Below are 17,137 nucleotides of genomic sequence, written 5' to 3' on the forward strand. Positions count from 1 at the left end.
TGTCAAATCAAAATTAAATTTGGAGAGGGTCTGATCAGCAAACTATGAGGTTAAATTTGACATCCAAATGGAGGTCATGGTAGTGCAATCTAGCTAGCTAATGGTGGTCAAATGACCATCAATTTTAAACTCATGAAAGGGTGACAACAACAAAAAATGGGGCCCTAGGTGATGTGGTAGGTCCATACTATATAATTGATGACAAGGCATATAGATCTAACATGGGGATGATGTCAGTATGCTAAGTCATGGCTGGTGACATGGTGTCTACAAGTTTAGCTAACCTGTATGCTAATTGGCATTGAGTAGGATCCTTATCAAAGTACAATTGTGGACATGGCAGATGTGAATGCATACTAACACATAGCATCTTGGTGGGGTGATGTAGCTGAGGGGCACTACATATGTCTGCTATGCGGTGACTAGTGAAATTTTTTGGCAAGAGGTCAATCAGTCTAAAGACGATTGGTATGAAGGTAGAGTACTAGTGGGAGGTCATTCATGGTTACTGGAAAGAGTTTTACTAGCTACCAAAGGAGGAAACTTGACAGGTGCAAAGTGTAGGACTTTAGTCCCACATGGACCCCATTGTGGGTTGTTTTGTGTTACAAAAACTATGCTCTACTATGTATAAAAAAAATGACATTGCGAGTGTTGATAAAGCTTGCTGCAATTTAGGCATAGCTATTGGTTATTTTCTTGGATGCTAGTTTGGATCCACTAGTTGGCTAGGTTGTTGGAAGAATATGCTCTCACTAGTAGAATTAGTATATTCCATGCAGACTATAAATAAAATATTCTACACAAGCGCCAGGATTTGACCACCCAGTTCTTACAAAAAAATTCTCCATAGGCCTAAAAGGCCAAAATATTTTTGAAAAAAAATTACAAATAGAAAGAAAATTACAAATTTGAAAATAAATTCCACAGATCTAAAAAATAATCATACCAAATACTTCAAATCAGTCCTTTAGGTGCCAGTTTGCAAAAAAAAAATTGCCTCAAATTTGACTATGGCCTAACATAGGCAAATTTATAGTCAAATTTCACTGAATTGATGCTCCAAACATAATGGCAAGGTCTTCTTTGGCTCTAAATGCTCCTAATGACTATGACACTCTGGATCTAAGTTGAGGTCCTTTAAGAGGTGCAGAAAAAAAATGGTCTCAAATAGCTATGTGAAGAGAAATTCCCTCACCTCTAATACCATGTAAGAATTTTCCTTGCAGAAAAATCACCCAAGACCAAGAAGCTCAACAACTAGCACAAAACAGACCAACAAAGTATGATCAAAATAACAATATGATATTTAATTGATGTACAAGTACACTAGGAGTGCCTGAATATAAAGGCCTCTAGAATGCTTCTAAAATTTCTAGGAGTTAGAAATATGATAAGCCTCACAACTAAGAACATGTCCACCAAGAGTGGATTATCCTCCATTAAGAATAGGAGTTAGCGCAATGATTAGAGGATAAGCCTGCAAAGGTGTGTCACGTAAAATTATGTTGTAGACACCATGTGCTAAATTAGAGTTGGTGTTGTCAACATGACAACTTATATGAGTATGCATACTCCTAGGTGTCTAACCTAATAAATAATAAAATAATGCATTTATCCTAAGTAAACTTAAGTAAAGTGTCAATAATAATTATTTATACCAATAACCTTCACCTTCAAAAAAGTCACAAGTACCTTACGATTTTAGATAGAAGAAGCAGAAGGCATTCAAATGTATCAAAATGTTTGTCTATAAAGAGGGTATAAATCATCAAAAATGGGCAAACTAAGTACACTAGAGTGCTACCAGCCCTCGTTTGAGAAAAACCCAGAAACCATTTTCAAAATTGAAAACTTTGATTTTTTGATGAATTGAGCTTCTGAGCTTCCAAGGTACACTTCCTCTGAAATTTTTTGGCTATAAAGATTATATAAATCATCAAAAAGGTGTAGAATAAGTACACTAAGGTACTCCCAAATCTCATCTGAGAAAAACCAAGAAACTATTTTCAAAACTAAGAACTTTGATTGTTTGGTGAATTGAGCTTTTGAGCTTCTGAGGTGTGCTTCTTTCAAAAGTGTTTGAATATAAAGAGGGTATAAATCATCAAAAAGGTAAAAAATAATTACACTAGATTTCTCCTAGACCTCATCTAAGAAAAAACCTAGAAATCATTTTCAAAACTGAGAACTTTGATATTTTGGTGAATTGAGCTTCCGAGCTTCCAAGCTTTCAAGGTGTGCTTCTTCTGAAAGTGTTTGGATATAAAGAGTGTATAAATAATCAAAAAAGGGTAGAATAAGTATACTATAGTGCTCACAAACCTCATCCAAAAAAAATCCAAAAATTATTTTCAAAATTGAGAACTTTGATTTTTTGGCAAATTGAGCTTCCAACCTTCTGAGCTGCACTTCTTCCAAAAGTGTTTGGCTATAAAGATGGTATAAATCATCAAAAAGGGGAAAAATAAGTACACTAGAGTGCTTTCATACCTTTTCTAAGACAAATCTTGATATCATTTTCAAAACTAAGAACTCTAATTTTTTGGCGAATTGAGCTTTCGAGCTTCCAAGGTGCACTTCTTTTGAAAGTGTTTGGCTATAAAGAGTGTATAAATAATCAAAAAGAATAAAAATAAGTACACTAGAGTGCTCCCAAACCTCATTTGAGAAAAACCCAAAAACTATTTTCAAAACTGAGAACTTTAATTTTTTGGCAAATTGAGCTTTTGAGCTTCCAAGGTGCGCTTCTTTCGAGGTGTGAAGGTGCACCAAGTACACTTCTTCTAAGGTGCACTAGAAGTATTTGAATAATTTAGAGGTGTGCCAATATTTAACTTCTAGTTTCAAATTTGGAGATTTCCATGCACTAGAAATACATTCTGATGGCAGTTTAACTCATATAAACATCTAGAGAAGGTTGAGCTTCTATTTTTGGAACCTTCAAAGACTCCTACATCATCTAATGGATTTCTTCTTCTTATTTTTTCATTCTTTCTTTGTCTTAAAATGTTTAAAGCTCATACATCTATTAAATGATATAATTAAGGATGGATCCTACTTAGCACCTATTAGAGAGTCAATTTGTAGATAAATAGATTTTTTTTTATTAGTTTAGAAGCATATATTTGCATAGAAAGATCTCTCACTCTCAACACAAACTAAGGAGATGATTTCCTAAAAATTGAGGAAGTAATATGTATTCTAGGTCACCATTATTTTGGTGCAATAATATATGTTATTGGTGCTCTCATTTGGAGTGTAGTTATTCTTTCCTGAGTGTGTTATATTTTGTGAATGTATATTCATGGAATGTAATGGAGTGAATGGTTTTGTTGTATTGATTTGATTGAGAGATCTTTTAGTTCTAGTGTTTCTTATGGTTTTACAAATTCTATTGATGTACTTAGTTCATGAAGAAATCACCCTCTTGTTCTTGCATAGCTTTTTTATCTCACATAAGCATACTTTTCATGGCCTTGTGACCTGATGAAAAGTGAAACATCTTACTATTATTGAATTTCCATCATGATTTCATTAGTGGAATTAAGGAAGCACTACTCCTATTTTTATTGGTTACCTACTGATCTTTTCAAAGGCTTAACTCATAGATGTGTTGTTTCTATAGCTTATGTCCATTAGGAATTTACTTTTCAAGTCATTTCCTTAAACTTCTTGTTACCATATCTTCATTATTTTCTTTACTAACCCTTGGTTAAATTAGGAATTCATATAGTTACATTGTTAGATTGAATTCATCAAAACATAGAAAAATACAAAAATATATTTCTTTTTTGTGTGGTTATTCTTTTTGAGATAGCAAGAAGATTAAAAAATCTTATTCGAACCGGTTAGAACTAGCAAAGGCTTCCCTATGAAAAAACACATTTATCTTTTATTGAGTGGATTCTAGTAGGTCGCAAGATCACCTAGAACCTTGGATTTGATAAAAAATTAGCTTTTCAAGAGAGGAGTTTGAAAGGATTCTTGTCATTAAACATTGTGCAAAATGACAACTCAACAGAAGTGGTGCTAGAAAGAGGACCTTAAAACCATTTGGATCAAAAAACCTAAGTTGTTTGAAAATTCTATGATTTTTGGAAGTTCAAAATAACAATAATAATAAAAATAAAAATATAAGTATAAGTCTATAAATTTTTAGTAGGTGTGCAAGGTGCATAGGTGCACTAGGTGGGCCAAGTGCATAGGCGTGCAAGTGCATTATTTTGAGAAAGTGTACTTCTTCAGAGGTGCACTTTTTAAAAATAAACACAAGTTCCTAGAACTCAATCAGTTTCACAAGCATTATAGTGATAAATAGATACCAATAAGTCCACCCATTTGCATTACATATTCCATAATCATCATCCACTCTACATTCTACTTTACACATTCCCATAATTATACACTATGTCTTTCCTCAATGCCCGAAGTTCACCTTTGAATCTAACTAGTCCATTGCATGACTTGCCCAAAAATCACAAAAATTTATTCCCATGATTCATCTATGGAATCACAAACAATAGAAGATCATGAAAATTTGTGACCAAAACTAGATTTAGCATATGGATGTGGTATGCCTCCTTTTTTCTTACACTTTGGAGGAAACAAAATTCAATTGGTACCTCAATCTTCCACTAGCACCAATAAGGGATTGGAACTCTTTTGAGAGCAAGTTTCTAAGACAATTCAAGATCTATATTGATCTAGCTATCCTACATCATTGATTCATCTCAATCAAGAGGGATCCCCATGAGACTATTTCATAGTTTGATCATCGCTTCTATAGGATGTATCAAAGAATGGAGTTTCCATACATTGTACCACAAGAGGTTACCATCCATGTCCATTTTGGAACAATGGATTCATTAACTTCTATTTTTCTAGGAAGGCTCCCACATAGAAATATTAATACCATTGAAATGGTCTTCAATGAGGCTATTGCATTCATGAAGTAGGTTACTACTACTCCAATTATAACAATTACATATTTCGGGTATGAGTCTCAAAAGACTACTTTGTTTAACCAGAAGGTAGTTGCATCTGCTAAAGAAGAAAAAAGTATGGTTAGAGAGTTTAAGGCCATGAAGGATATGATGTCTCTTTTATCCAATGAACTCATAAAAATAAAGTTGAATTCCTCAAGAAACCAAGGCAATCATCCAAGAGAACTTGCTTCCCAAAACAATTATTCTCAAAATTAGAGAAAATTTTTAAGCCTTTATAGTAACATCAACAATGAGAATAAAGGTATTACAGGTACAAGTCCAAGTAAAAATGGATATGGGTACAATGATGTTTTGGATCAGCCTCCCCAAATCATGGAGGAACAACCTTTGTAGTTTAGTGCAATGATGTTTGAATCATATGATAAATCTATGAGAGGACAAAATGATGAAGTTGATCAAGATGAGTTTGTTTTTCCATTCAATGGAGAAATTTTTCCAAGTGCTGATGTTGAATAGTGTGGATATGCCAAGAAATTTTGAGGACATATAAAATTTTGAAGTTTCAAAATTCCATGAAGTTGTAAAAAGTGATGGAAATGTAGATCCCAAGGTTGATAAAATTTTTGAATCAGGAAGTCATCAAGAAAAAGATACGAATGCTTCCAATTGTGATATTGATTCCTTTTTGAACAATAATAAGATACCTCCTTCAAAACTAGATATGTCATTAGAAGAGATGGATAGTGTAATGCCCTACCAAGGGATCCAAAAGAATTAACCTAAATTTTTACTAAATTTGCCAAACAATTTGTTTTTAAATATGAAAGATAACTCATTCACATCTAACACATAGTAGCAAAAGCAATAACATACAATCAACTATAAGCATACATAACAGGTTACATTCCCTAAGGATCCCAAGACATCGAGTCACCTTTAATCTACTAGTACTAAGTCTAACAACTATGACATCCACATAAAAGGATAATTAAAAAGTCCAATGTCCATATTATACCTTTGTTCCAATTGCCTCTTGGTAATTAAATGCAGAATGCTCAATCATCCACAATACATGTCACAGGGTATGAAAAGCTTAAAAGATTAAACATATGTAAAAATAAAGATACATCATCCTCATTGAATCCATGATACAAAAACCCATCATAGAAAAACACATACAAAATAAGAGCAAGGGTTAATATCACAAATTATGTCATCTGACTCATTCAGAGGGTACTCAACTTAGATACTTGTCCTAATTTTCAATTAGAACAAATGGCTTAAAGGGTTGGGATTTGGACCCAAGAATTTATCTCCCCTCTCTTACCATTGAGATAATGTGATAGGGTACACTCATCCTTGCAGTTTAGGGAAGTCGATACCCAATACCTGCAACCTACATAAAATCCACGAATGTACATACACAATATTCTAAGCTAAATAGGCAATGGTAGGAAGTGGTGCATCATGTAGATCCCAACTAGCAGGTGACTATGACTCCCTTCCTTAACCACATCAGAAACACCATACATAAGGAAAACAAATACACACACCATACACATGCAAGTATGGGGTAAGTATCTATAAGAAAACACATATGATAATAAATCATCTAACTAATCATCATCAATAACTGCAAATACTATAATAATCATCATGCATACATGAAATATAAAGTACCAAGTAATCTCATCTTATAATAAGTTGAATCTAAAACAATATCTGATAATCTCAAAATAATACTACTAGCCTAAAAGAGTTTAGTGACAATAGCAAAATGCAAACTAGGACAGGCACTATAGATAGAATGCTCAATTTGCTCTCAAACTTGATAGAGGAAATGTCTATTTTTGAGTATTCTACACATATATCTATTAGATACAATATATTAATTGTGTATTATCTTTGATGTTACACAAATTTCATATCATTATCAATCAGTGCATCTCAAGCTCACTTGGGCAGTAAAGACAAATTTCTATGTCTACTAAGCATTCCTTTGTTTACTTAGTGTAGAAGGTAGTGTCTATTAAGTTCACTTAGTCATCAAATAAAAGTCTATAGAAGATGAGTGTTACCCAAGTTTTCTTGGTTAACAAAGGAAAATCATTTTTGAGTTAGTGTCTACCAAGCAGGATCAACAATCGAATGATTTTCTGATTTTGGCATATTGAGTTTAATTGATTCATCTATTGGTTATAGTTGGTTGAGGAGATGAATATTAATTATTCTAAGTTGTATATGAGTCAAATTAACAATATAAATGATATAATTATAAGGTCATGTTGAGAATTTGAATGTATGAAAGAATGTGAATGCATGGAAGATTTCAAATATCTAATGGTGCAGTAAGGAAGAAAATTAGAAGGATAAGGAGAATATCCTTGTGAAGCTGAAAATATATATTCAATCAAGAATGATTAAGTATAAGCTAGAATAGAGATCTTTAATTAGCAATTCAATTGCATAAGAAATTAGGTCATCTCATTGTTACTCTCTAACCATTGTAGGAGTGATCTAAATCTCTTAATAGAGTTGTCTTAATAGCTATTTGTAAAACCTCTAACAAGGTGGTAGTTCTATTGACTTGTCTAAAGGCCTCTAACAAGGCTACTCCTAATAGGGTGATTAAATCCTTTAACAGGGTAACACCTAACAATTTTTTTTGTAACCTTTAACAAGGTTGGCTCCTAACAGGGCTCATTTCAAAAGAGTGAAAATAGTAACTAGTTGCAATTGGTGGTTTTCCTAAATTAGGTTTCCACATTAAATCCTAGTGTCAAATGTGTTCATGCTATTTTCTTTTATGTGTTAACATCTAATTCAAAATAATGAAAATCATAGATAACATCTAAGATTTTCATATTAAGTACTCATTGAGCATATTCAGTATTTAACAGGTTATAACATTTTATGTGTGTTTGCCAAGCATCGACTGTATTTAGTTTTCAAAGTTAATTTTGTGCTGACATCTAAAGGGATCTAAGATTTATTTTTGTATTAACTAATTCACCCCTCCCCTCTCAGTTACTTCTTTTATATTTCCAGCAATTGGTACCAGAGCTTTTGGTGCTTGCAAAGAAGGTTTCAAGGGCCTAAGCTAAAGATTAGGATGTCTTATAGAAGAGAAATTCCCAAGTTGAACATAGACAATTTTGCAACATGGCAGGGACTTATAAGGTTGCATTTGGTTACCATCAGTGATTCAAGTTGCAAATATCTTGGTGTTGAATACAAGACTCCCACTAGAAAATTATCAATTTAAGATATTTCTGAGAAGAAAAATCATAACATCATAATGATTTATATTGCATCTACTTTTAGTTATGCTAAATTTGATGAAGTATAAGATTGTAAAACTGCTCATGAAATGTGGACCAAGCTATAAGATATTTATGGAGGAGATGACAATGCAAGAAGAGCTAAGGCTAAAAGTCTTAGAGGTCATTTTGACTAGATAAAAATGAGAGAAGATGAGAACATTACAAAATATGTGGAAAGAATCAAAGCAAGTGTGAGCACAATAAAATCATCTAGAGGAGACATTCAAGAAAAAATAGTTGTAAGAAAGGTACTTAGAACTCTTCTTCCTATTTATGCAATTTGAGTTTCTACTATTCAAGAGATGTGATGTGATTCAAATAATAAAATATTTTTGAATGATCTAGTTGGAAGATTGACATCTTTTGAGTTAGATAACTTTGATAACTATGTTCCTAGGTCAATAGGTATTGAGTCTACATTTGAAGCTAAATTCTCACACAAGAAAACAATAAGAAATCAAAGTCTAGTCAATGAGGAAGTGAAGAAGAAGAAACAAAAGAAAGCTCAAATAGTGATCTTGGAGTTGTTGAAGCCCTACTTGTAAGAAAGTATTCCAAAGGCAAAGGAATGTACAAAGGTAAAGTTCTTTTGATCTACTTTTCTTGAGAAAACAAACATGAAAAGAAAAGAAATAAGCATAAAGGCAAGAAGGATTCCAAGAACTACAAGGACAAAGGTAAGAAATTTTTTTTATGGCTAAAGATTTTGATAATAGTGAAGATGAAATGGTATATATTGCAATAAAAGATGAATCTTATGATGAAGGAGATAAAATGGAACTTATGTCTAATGTTATAAAAAATGATACATGGACTATTGATAGTGGTTATTCACATCATATGACTAGAGACAAAATAAAATTTTAGCACCTGGAATATTATGACAGAGATTTGGAAACAATGAACCTTGTAACATAAAAGGAAAATGATATATTTCTTTGACAAAGGAACTTGTACATGACAATGCTTATTGGGTTGAAGGACTAAAGCATAATCTATTGAGTTATGGCATAGTTGAATAACATTTGATTCAAGGTAGAATTCATGGATGGGCAGGCCAAAATACTAGATGGAAAAGGAAATTTGGTTGGATCTGGCAAGCAAACAAAAGGTAATCTATTTTATCTTGATCTCAATGAAAGTTCATGTTTTATTGCTGAAGTAGAAGAAAGTTGGTTATGACACAAAATATTATGTCATTTAAACTTTGATAATCTGGTTAAGATAAGAAAACATAAAAGAGTAAGAGGTATTCCTAGTTTGAAGAAGCCTGATATGGGTCTATGCAAAAATTGTCAAATTGGTAAGACGGGAAAGACTAGTTTTAAAAGAAAAAACTATCAATCAAGAGAAGTCTTAGAAATTGTGCATAAAAACTTATGTGGAACTATTGGAATAGAGTGTTATAGTGGAGAAAATGTTTTCATTCTTTTTGTTGATGATTATTCTAGAATGATGATTGTAATGTATCTAAAAGAAAAATTTGAAGCTTTTCAAAAATTCAAGTGGTATCTAGCAAGAGTACAAAAAGAAACTAGAAAGAGATTGAAATGTTTAAGATCGGAAAAATTTGGTGAATTCATCTCCAATGAATTCAATAATTTTTGCGTTAAAAGAGGAATCAAAAGACAAGTATCAGCCCCTAGTACTCCACAACAGAATGGTATAGCTAAAAGAAGAAACAAATCCATCATGGATTATGCAAGAACACTAATGATTGAAAAGAATGTTGCTATGCAATATTGGAAGGAAGCTATAAGAATTGTAGCTCATAGCTTGAATAGAGTATAGTTGAAGAAAGATTCAAAGAAAACTCCTTGTCAAATGTGGTATGGCTAAAAACCTAATGTAAGTTACTTGAAAGTGTTTGACATGAAATGTTATATCTTGAAGGAATCTAGATGAGGAAAATTTGACGTCAAGGGTAATGAAGGCATATTTTTAGGATACTCCTATAGGAGTAAAGCATACAAATGTTTGAATTTGCCTACTCATAAAATCATAAAAAGTGTTCATGTGAGAATTGTTGAGTTTATTAAAAAGAGTGAAGAAGAAAGCACCAAGGAGCCAAAAGATTATAGAAGAATTTTTTACTATGAACTTGATACCCTACCAAATCTATCTGAAAGAAAGGAAGATTCACCCCTTGAGTGCCCAAAATCTCCAACAATTACTAAGTTGTAAATAGTGCAACTTGAGTCACAATCCTAAGGACCTAAGTCATAGTCAGAGGCTACTGAGCTAGTTGAAACTGAGTTTGATGGACCCAAGTCACAAACTATGGAACTCAAAGTTCAAGATGAAATAAGTAGAACTCATTCCAAATATAAAGAACCTCTATTAACAAGATATGTTAGAAGGCATCATGCACCTGATTAGAACATTGGAGATAAATCTGATGGAACCATGACAAGAAGCAAATTAAAAAGTACATGTTTACTTGCTAAATTTGAAGCTAGAAATGTTAAAAATGCTCTAGATAATGAAAGTTGGGTTAAAGAAATCAATGAAGAAATAGAAAACATAGAGAAGAATAAAACTTAAACCCTCATTCCTAGACCCAAGGATACAAATTTAATTGGTACAAAAAAGAAGAATGAAACATGGACCCTCATTCCAAGACCCAAGGATAAAAATATAATTGGCACAAAATGGGCGTTTATAAAAAAGCTTAATAAAGATGGAAAGGTTTCTATAAACAAAGCAAGATTGGTGTGAAAAGGCTATTCTCAAGAAGAAGGTATTGATTATGGTGAAAATTTTGCTCATGTTGCAAGATTGGAAGGTTTTAGAACTTTACTAGCATATTCAACATACGAAGGATTCAAAGTGTATCAAATGGATGTTAAATCTACATTCTTAAATAGAATTCTAGATGAGGAAGTCTATATTGAACAACCAAAAGGTTTTGTAGATCCTAACAAAAGAGACATGGTTTGTAAATTACATAAAACATTATATGGTCTCAAGCAAGATCCCAAAGCTGGATATGAAAGACTTCATAATTACTTGATACAAATTGGCTTTCAAAGAACAAATGATAACAATAGTTTGTATATCAAAGAAGGACCAGACAAGAAGATTGTGTTGGAAGAAATATTTGTTGATGATGTCTTGTTCAAAGGAAATGATGACTTATACAAAGCATTTTCAGAAGAAATGAGTAAAAAATTTGAGATGTCTATGTTCGAGAGATAAAATTCTTTATTGGATTGCAGATTCAACAAAATAAAAATGGTATCTACATCACTAAATCAAAATATATCAAGGATATACTAAATAAATTTGGAATGGAAGATTCAAGACCAGTTGGAACCCCTATGTCTACTAGACATAAGCTTTCCAAAAATGATGATTCAAGGAAGTAGATCAGACCACATATAGATCAATGATTGAAAAATTATAGTATGTAGTGCATACAAGGTCTGATATTACTTTAGTAGTTGGTATGGTGGCAAGATTCCCAACAAATATCAGAGAAAATCACATGATGTAAATCAAGAGAATCATGAGATATTTGAAAGGTAACTGAAGACTATGGCTTATGGTATAAACTTGGAGGCAATCTAGACTTAAAGGTATTCACTGATGCTAATTGGGTAGGAAGTATTGATGACAAAAAAAACACTAGTGGTGGAGTATTCTTTCTTGGTAAAAGACTAGTGTATTGGAAAAGCAAGAAATAAAATTGCATCTCTTAATCCACAAAAGAGGTAGAATATGTGACATCAGCAGTTAATTGTTCTAACATTGTTTAGTTCAAATAATTGTTGGAATGACTAAAGATAGAGATCAAAGATCTAATAGTCATGTAATATGATAACACTAGTGCAATCAATATATCAAAGAATCCAGTGATGTATACCAAAACAGAGCACATTTCGATAAAATATCACTTCTTAAGAGAATTGGTGCAAGATAAAGAAGTCTGATTGGAATATGTAAATACAAAAGAACAAATTATAGACATATTCACCAAGCCATTACCTAAGGATGCATTTATATATCTAAGAGGTAAGCTAGGGGTCATTCCCCTATCTGAAGCTCACTAAAAAAAGTTTAGTGATGCATCAACTAGAACTTGTTGAAGATTAATTAGTTGGTGCATTATTGACAAGGACATATTGCAAATGGATCAATACCTAAGGTACATTGATATTAACAAAAAAAATTTCTTTTGCATTTGTTGTCGAAGAGGGAGAATTTTACTATCACATCCCATAATAAATTTTTATTAGAAGGTGAAGTTTTTTGTAAGAGGGAGAAGCATGCTATCATAAAAAATGTCTATGAGGGAGAATGAACTTGGCAGAAATTGTTGTAGATAGAAGTTTTCTGATAGAGGGAGCAACTAAAGATAGAAAGAGTTCATATTGATAGAGAAAGTTCTCATAGATGTGAATCAGAATTAAACTAAGGATATAGTTCTTACTTTATTCTTATTCCAAATTTTGATTGTGTTATGACATGTTGTGTTGCCATCAATGCCAAAGAGGGAGATTGTTGGATACAATTGATTAATTATGTATTGTCTTTGATGTTACAAAAATTTCATATTATTATCAGTTAGCGCATGTCAAAATCACTCAAGTAGTAAAGACATTTTTTTGTGTCTACTAAGCATTCCTATGTTTACCTAGTTCAGAAGGTAGTGCTTGCCCAATTCACTTGGGCATCAAAGGAAAGTCTACAGAAGATGAGTGTTAACTGAGCTTACTCAGTTAATGAAAGAAATGTTGGATGGAACCAGTGTTAACCAAGCTCACTCAATTACCAAAAGATCTTTGTGAATATGTAGTGTTAAACGAGTTCATTTGATCAACATAGGAATTTTTTTTATGAGTTAGTGTCTACTGAGTAGGGTTAGTTATCAAAGGATTCTATTGTTTTGGCATATTGAGGTTAATTGATTCATCTATTAGTTCTAGCCAAATGAGGTGATGAATATTAATTATTCTAAGTTGTTTATGAGTCAACTTGACAATATAAATGATATAAGTATATCAAGTTGAGAATTTGAATGTGTAAAATAATGTGAATGCATGAAAGATTTTGATGATCTAATGATGCACTAAAGAAGTGAATCAGAAGGATAAGTAGAATATCCTTGTGAAGGTAAAAATATATTCAATCAAGAAGGATCACTTACAAGATAGAATAGAGATTTGTAATCAAAAATTTAGTTTCATCAAAAATTAGGTCATCTCATTGTTACTGTCTAACCATTGTAGTAGTGATCTAAATCTCTTAATAGAATTGGCTTAACAGCTATTTGTAAAACCTCTAACAAGGTGGCAGTTCTATTAAATTGTCTAAAGACCTCTAACAAGGCTACTCCTAATAGGATGATTAAATTCTTTAATAGGGTCACACTTAATAGTGTGTTTTGTAACCTTTAATAGGCTTGGCTCCCAATAGGGCTCACTTCAAAAGAGTAAAAATAGTAACTAGTTGCAATTGGTGGTTTTCTAAAATTGAGTTGCCATGTTAAATCCTAGTGTCAAATGTGTTCATGCTATTTTTTTTTATGTGTTAACATCTAAGTTAAAATAATGGTAATCATAGATAACATCTAAGATTTTCATGTTAAGTACTTACCGAGCATATTCAGTATTTATCGAGTTATGACATTTTATGTGTGTTTGCCGAGCATCAATAGTATTCAGTTTTCAAAATTTATTTTGTACTAATATGGAAAGGGGTCGAGGATTTATTTTTGTAGTAACTAATTCACCCCTCCCCTCTCAGTTACTCCTCTTATATTTCCAACAATATCAAACCATGCAATAACTGAGTCATGTAGAATCCATCCATTTGGGTTCCATTCAAAAGAAAGTTGTCCTAATTTCTTATTAGCTTGGTAGATCATAATGGAGGAAAAGTATGATTTTGAATAGGCTTCTTTGGGATATGAGGCATAAAAAATCTGGATCGATGATATTAATGAATCTTGTAATTCGAAAGGATGGCTAATAATTGATTTTTTTAATCCAAAGGAACCTAAAGTGTTTTCATGTGTGCGTGAAGTTATTGTTGGAAATATATATGATAGGATAAGTTATTGAAAGGGGAGGGGTGAATCAATAACTAATAAAAATTAATCATTTATTTCACCAATTAATCCTTTATGAATATTATATCCTAATTGCATGCATGAAAAACTAAAAGCATTAAAACATTCATAACACTTTTGACACAAAATTTTTGGTGACCTAGAAACCTTCTAGATAGAAATAAAAATTGGGGTGGGGATGATACCCACAAGCTGTAGTACTGCAGTATAAAGTTTGCTTGTTAAGGCTTACAATGATCACTTCTAATGATCTACCCCGTTAGTAGCAATATTGATTGCTAGGTCCACCTTACAAAAGGATTTGCAAACATACAATGAAGTATGCACTTGGTAAAGAGATTTACAATAGACTATTAAGTCTACCTTGTGAAAAGATTTAACTAATTCACCTATTAGGATGAAACATTGATTGATCTCTTATCTGCAACTTGATTTACTAAATGAGATTCCTTTGAATTTAATGATCACCTTGTTATTATAGATAAATCTTTGATGCTCCTTATACTGATATAGCTTTTTCACTTCACACTTCTTCTCTTCAAATTTGCATTATACTTCTTGTCATATATTATTCATGTATCATGCTCATTTCTTTGGATATGATATAGAACATTACATATATACCAATCCAAATTATAATTCAACAAAGTCAGATACAATACACAAGACACACAAAGTCAACCCAGTTGTAGCAACTTGGGTTCTAAAGACTAGCTTAGTGAGGTTCTGATACTCGTCATCCACTGTCAATTCTTGACACTGTCATGCATTTTCTAGACACAAAAGCTTAGTCCATACTGATCACTTCCAACTAGTTTGAACTCAGTCTACACTAGTGACTTAGTGAATACTATGAAACTAGACATATAGACCAATTCACTTGATTCACACTGCATAGCTTGGTCAATGCTATCACTATGAGCTTGGTATAAATTGAATCACTTGGTTAACACTAAGTGGCCCAATCAACACTAGATCTACATCACTATAACTGTGAACTCAATAAGCACTACACAACTTAGTTTGCACTAAGGAACTCAACATACATTAAGATGCTCAGTTTACACTGTTGATTACCAACTTGGTAGAAATTTATTGGTGCAAACTGAATACTATTCCTTGAACTTGGTAGCAACTATAGAACTCGATAGATTCTAAAATTTTTGGTTAACATTATTAAATGCCTAATACACTTGGTAGATACTAACTATTTGAGTAAGTGTGTCTCACTAATGATAAACTTGACTACAATGTCAACAATCTCCCCCTTTGGCATTAGTGACAAAAATAATTAATCAATCAAAACTGAATTCTCAAAAATTTCAAAAGTTTCAAACACTTTTTATTCTCCATCTTGTGTCTCCAACTCAGTAGAGTACTTTGTTTTTGAGATTTTTCAAAATTTCTTTTATAAGAGATCTCTCTCTCTCTCTCTCTCTCTCTCTCTCTCTCTCTCTCTCTCTCTCTCTCTCTCTCTCTTTGTATATATATATACTTTACATCTTTTCACATCTTCTCATTTGTACATATGATATATACATTTTCTCCCTCTTTATGTATACTACATCTTATATTATATCTTCTCCCCTTTACAATATACATATTCTGACATTAGTTCCAAAAGTGTATGCTATATACTATACAATAATGCCAAAATGTGACAAGAAATGTGAATGCACATTTAGAATCAGTACCATTGTCTTGTCCCAATTCTCTTGCAACACCTTGCTTGTGTGTAACGCAATCTAAACTTCTGCTGAAAGTTCTATCATGTGGTCTGCAATGGAGAAGTTGTTATCATGGATGAGCATTTTAGCATGTATAATATGTTTTTGTAATGCATCTATGTTTGGGAGAATCATTCCATGTATATCTACCAGTGTAGCTCTTATCCTAGCTTCTTCTCTTAGCAATTCTACCTACATATCAATTAAGAATCTAATCTTTTTATAGTGGGCAGAGCTTAACTCAAGTCAAATTATAACTGTTGTGCACTTGCCTTTAGATCTTCATCAATTTTAGAAAGTTTATCTTTAATTTCTTTAGTGAAATTTGAAGTATCACAGAGTTTTTTGAATAATGAAATCACATTGTTGCAAAAGGTCTCCAATGAGCTTAGAATAGTAGACAAGTCTACTTGATGGATTGCAATCTTTTGTACAATTAGCTCCAAAACTTTATTTTCAAATTTCTTCTTAGCTCTTTGCAACAATTTTTCTCATCCATTCCAATTTTCATTGAATTTCTAGACTACCTCTACTAACTAAGTCAAAATTGGTTGAGAAGTATCAACCTTTGTGTTGAGTTCCTCTACTAGAATATTCTTTGCATCTTCAAGCACTTGGATACTTTATTCCTTTCTTCTCTAAGCCTCTAATGCTTAGCTTTCTTCTAAAGAAGTTCTCTAATGATGTGTATTTGAATAGGATTAAGATTGGAAATATCCCAATTTGGGATAACTATCTCCTCATCAAGATCAATTTCTTCTTCCTTCTCTTTGCCCTTACTCAAATTTTTTTTACTCGATTGAGGCTTTGTCTCAACTATCCTTATACTTATTAATTGCATGTTCGGAATGGAAACAATTGTAGAAATAGTAGGACTGAGAGAAAAAGTAGATACTACACTTATTGAATAAAAACCTTGTGTTACCAAAATTGATGGAGAAGGAAATGTTAATTTCTCAGTAGATGAAGTATTTGTCACTTCTACCAATGAAGTGCTAAGCTAAATAGGTGCAAAAATTGACTGAATGATTGTACTAGCAATGTTCAACACATTCAATTTTATAG

This window comes from Cupressus sempervirens, chromosome 11 (genome assembly GCF_028749045.1).
Source record: "Cupressus sempervirens isolate cs-2001-9-10 chromosome 11, ASM2874904v1, whole genome shotgun sequence".
Lineage (NCBI taxonomy): Eukaryota > Viridiplantae > Streptophyta > Pinopsida > Cupressales > Cupressaceae > Cupressus > Cupressus sempervirens.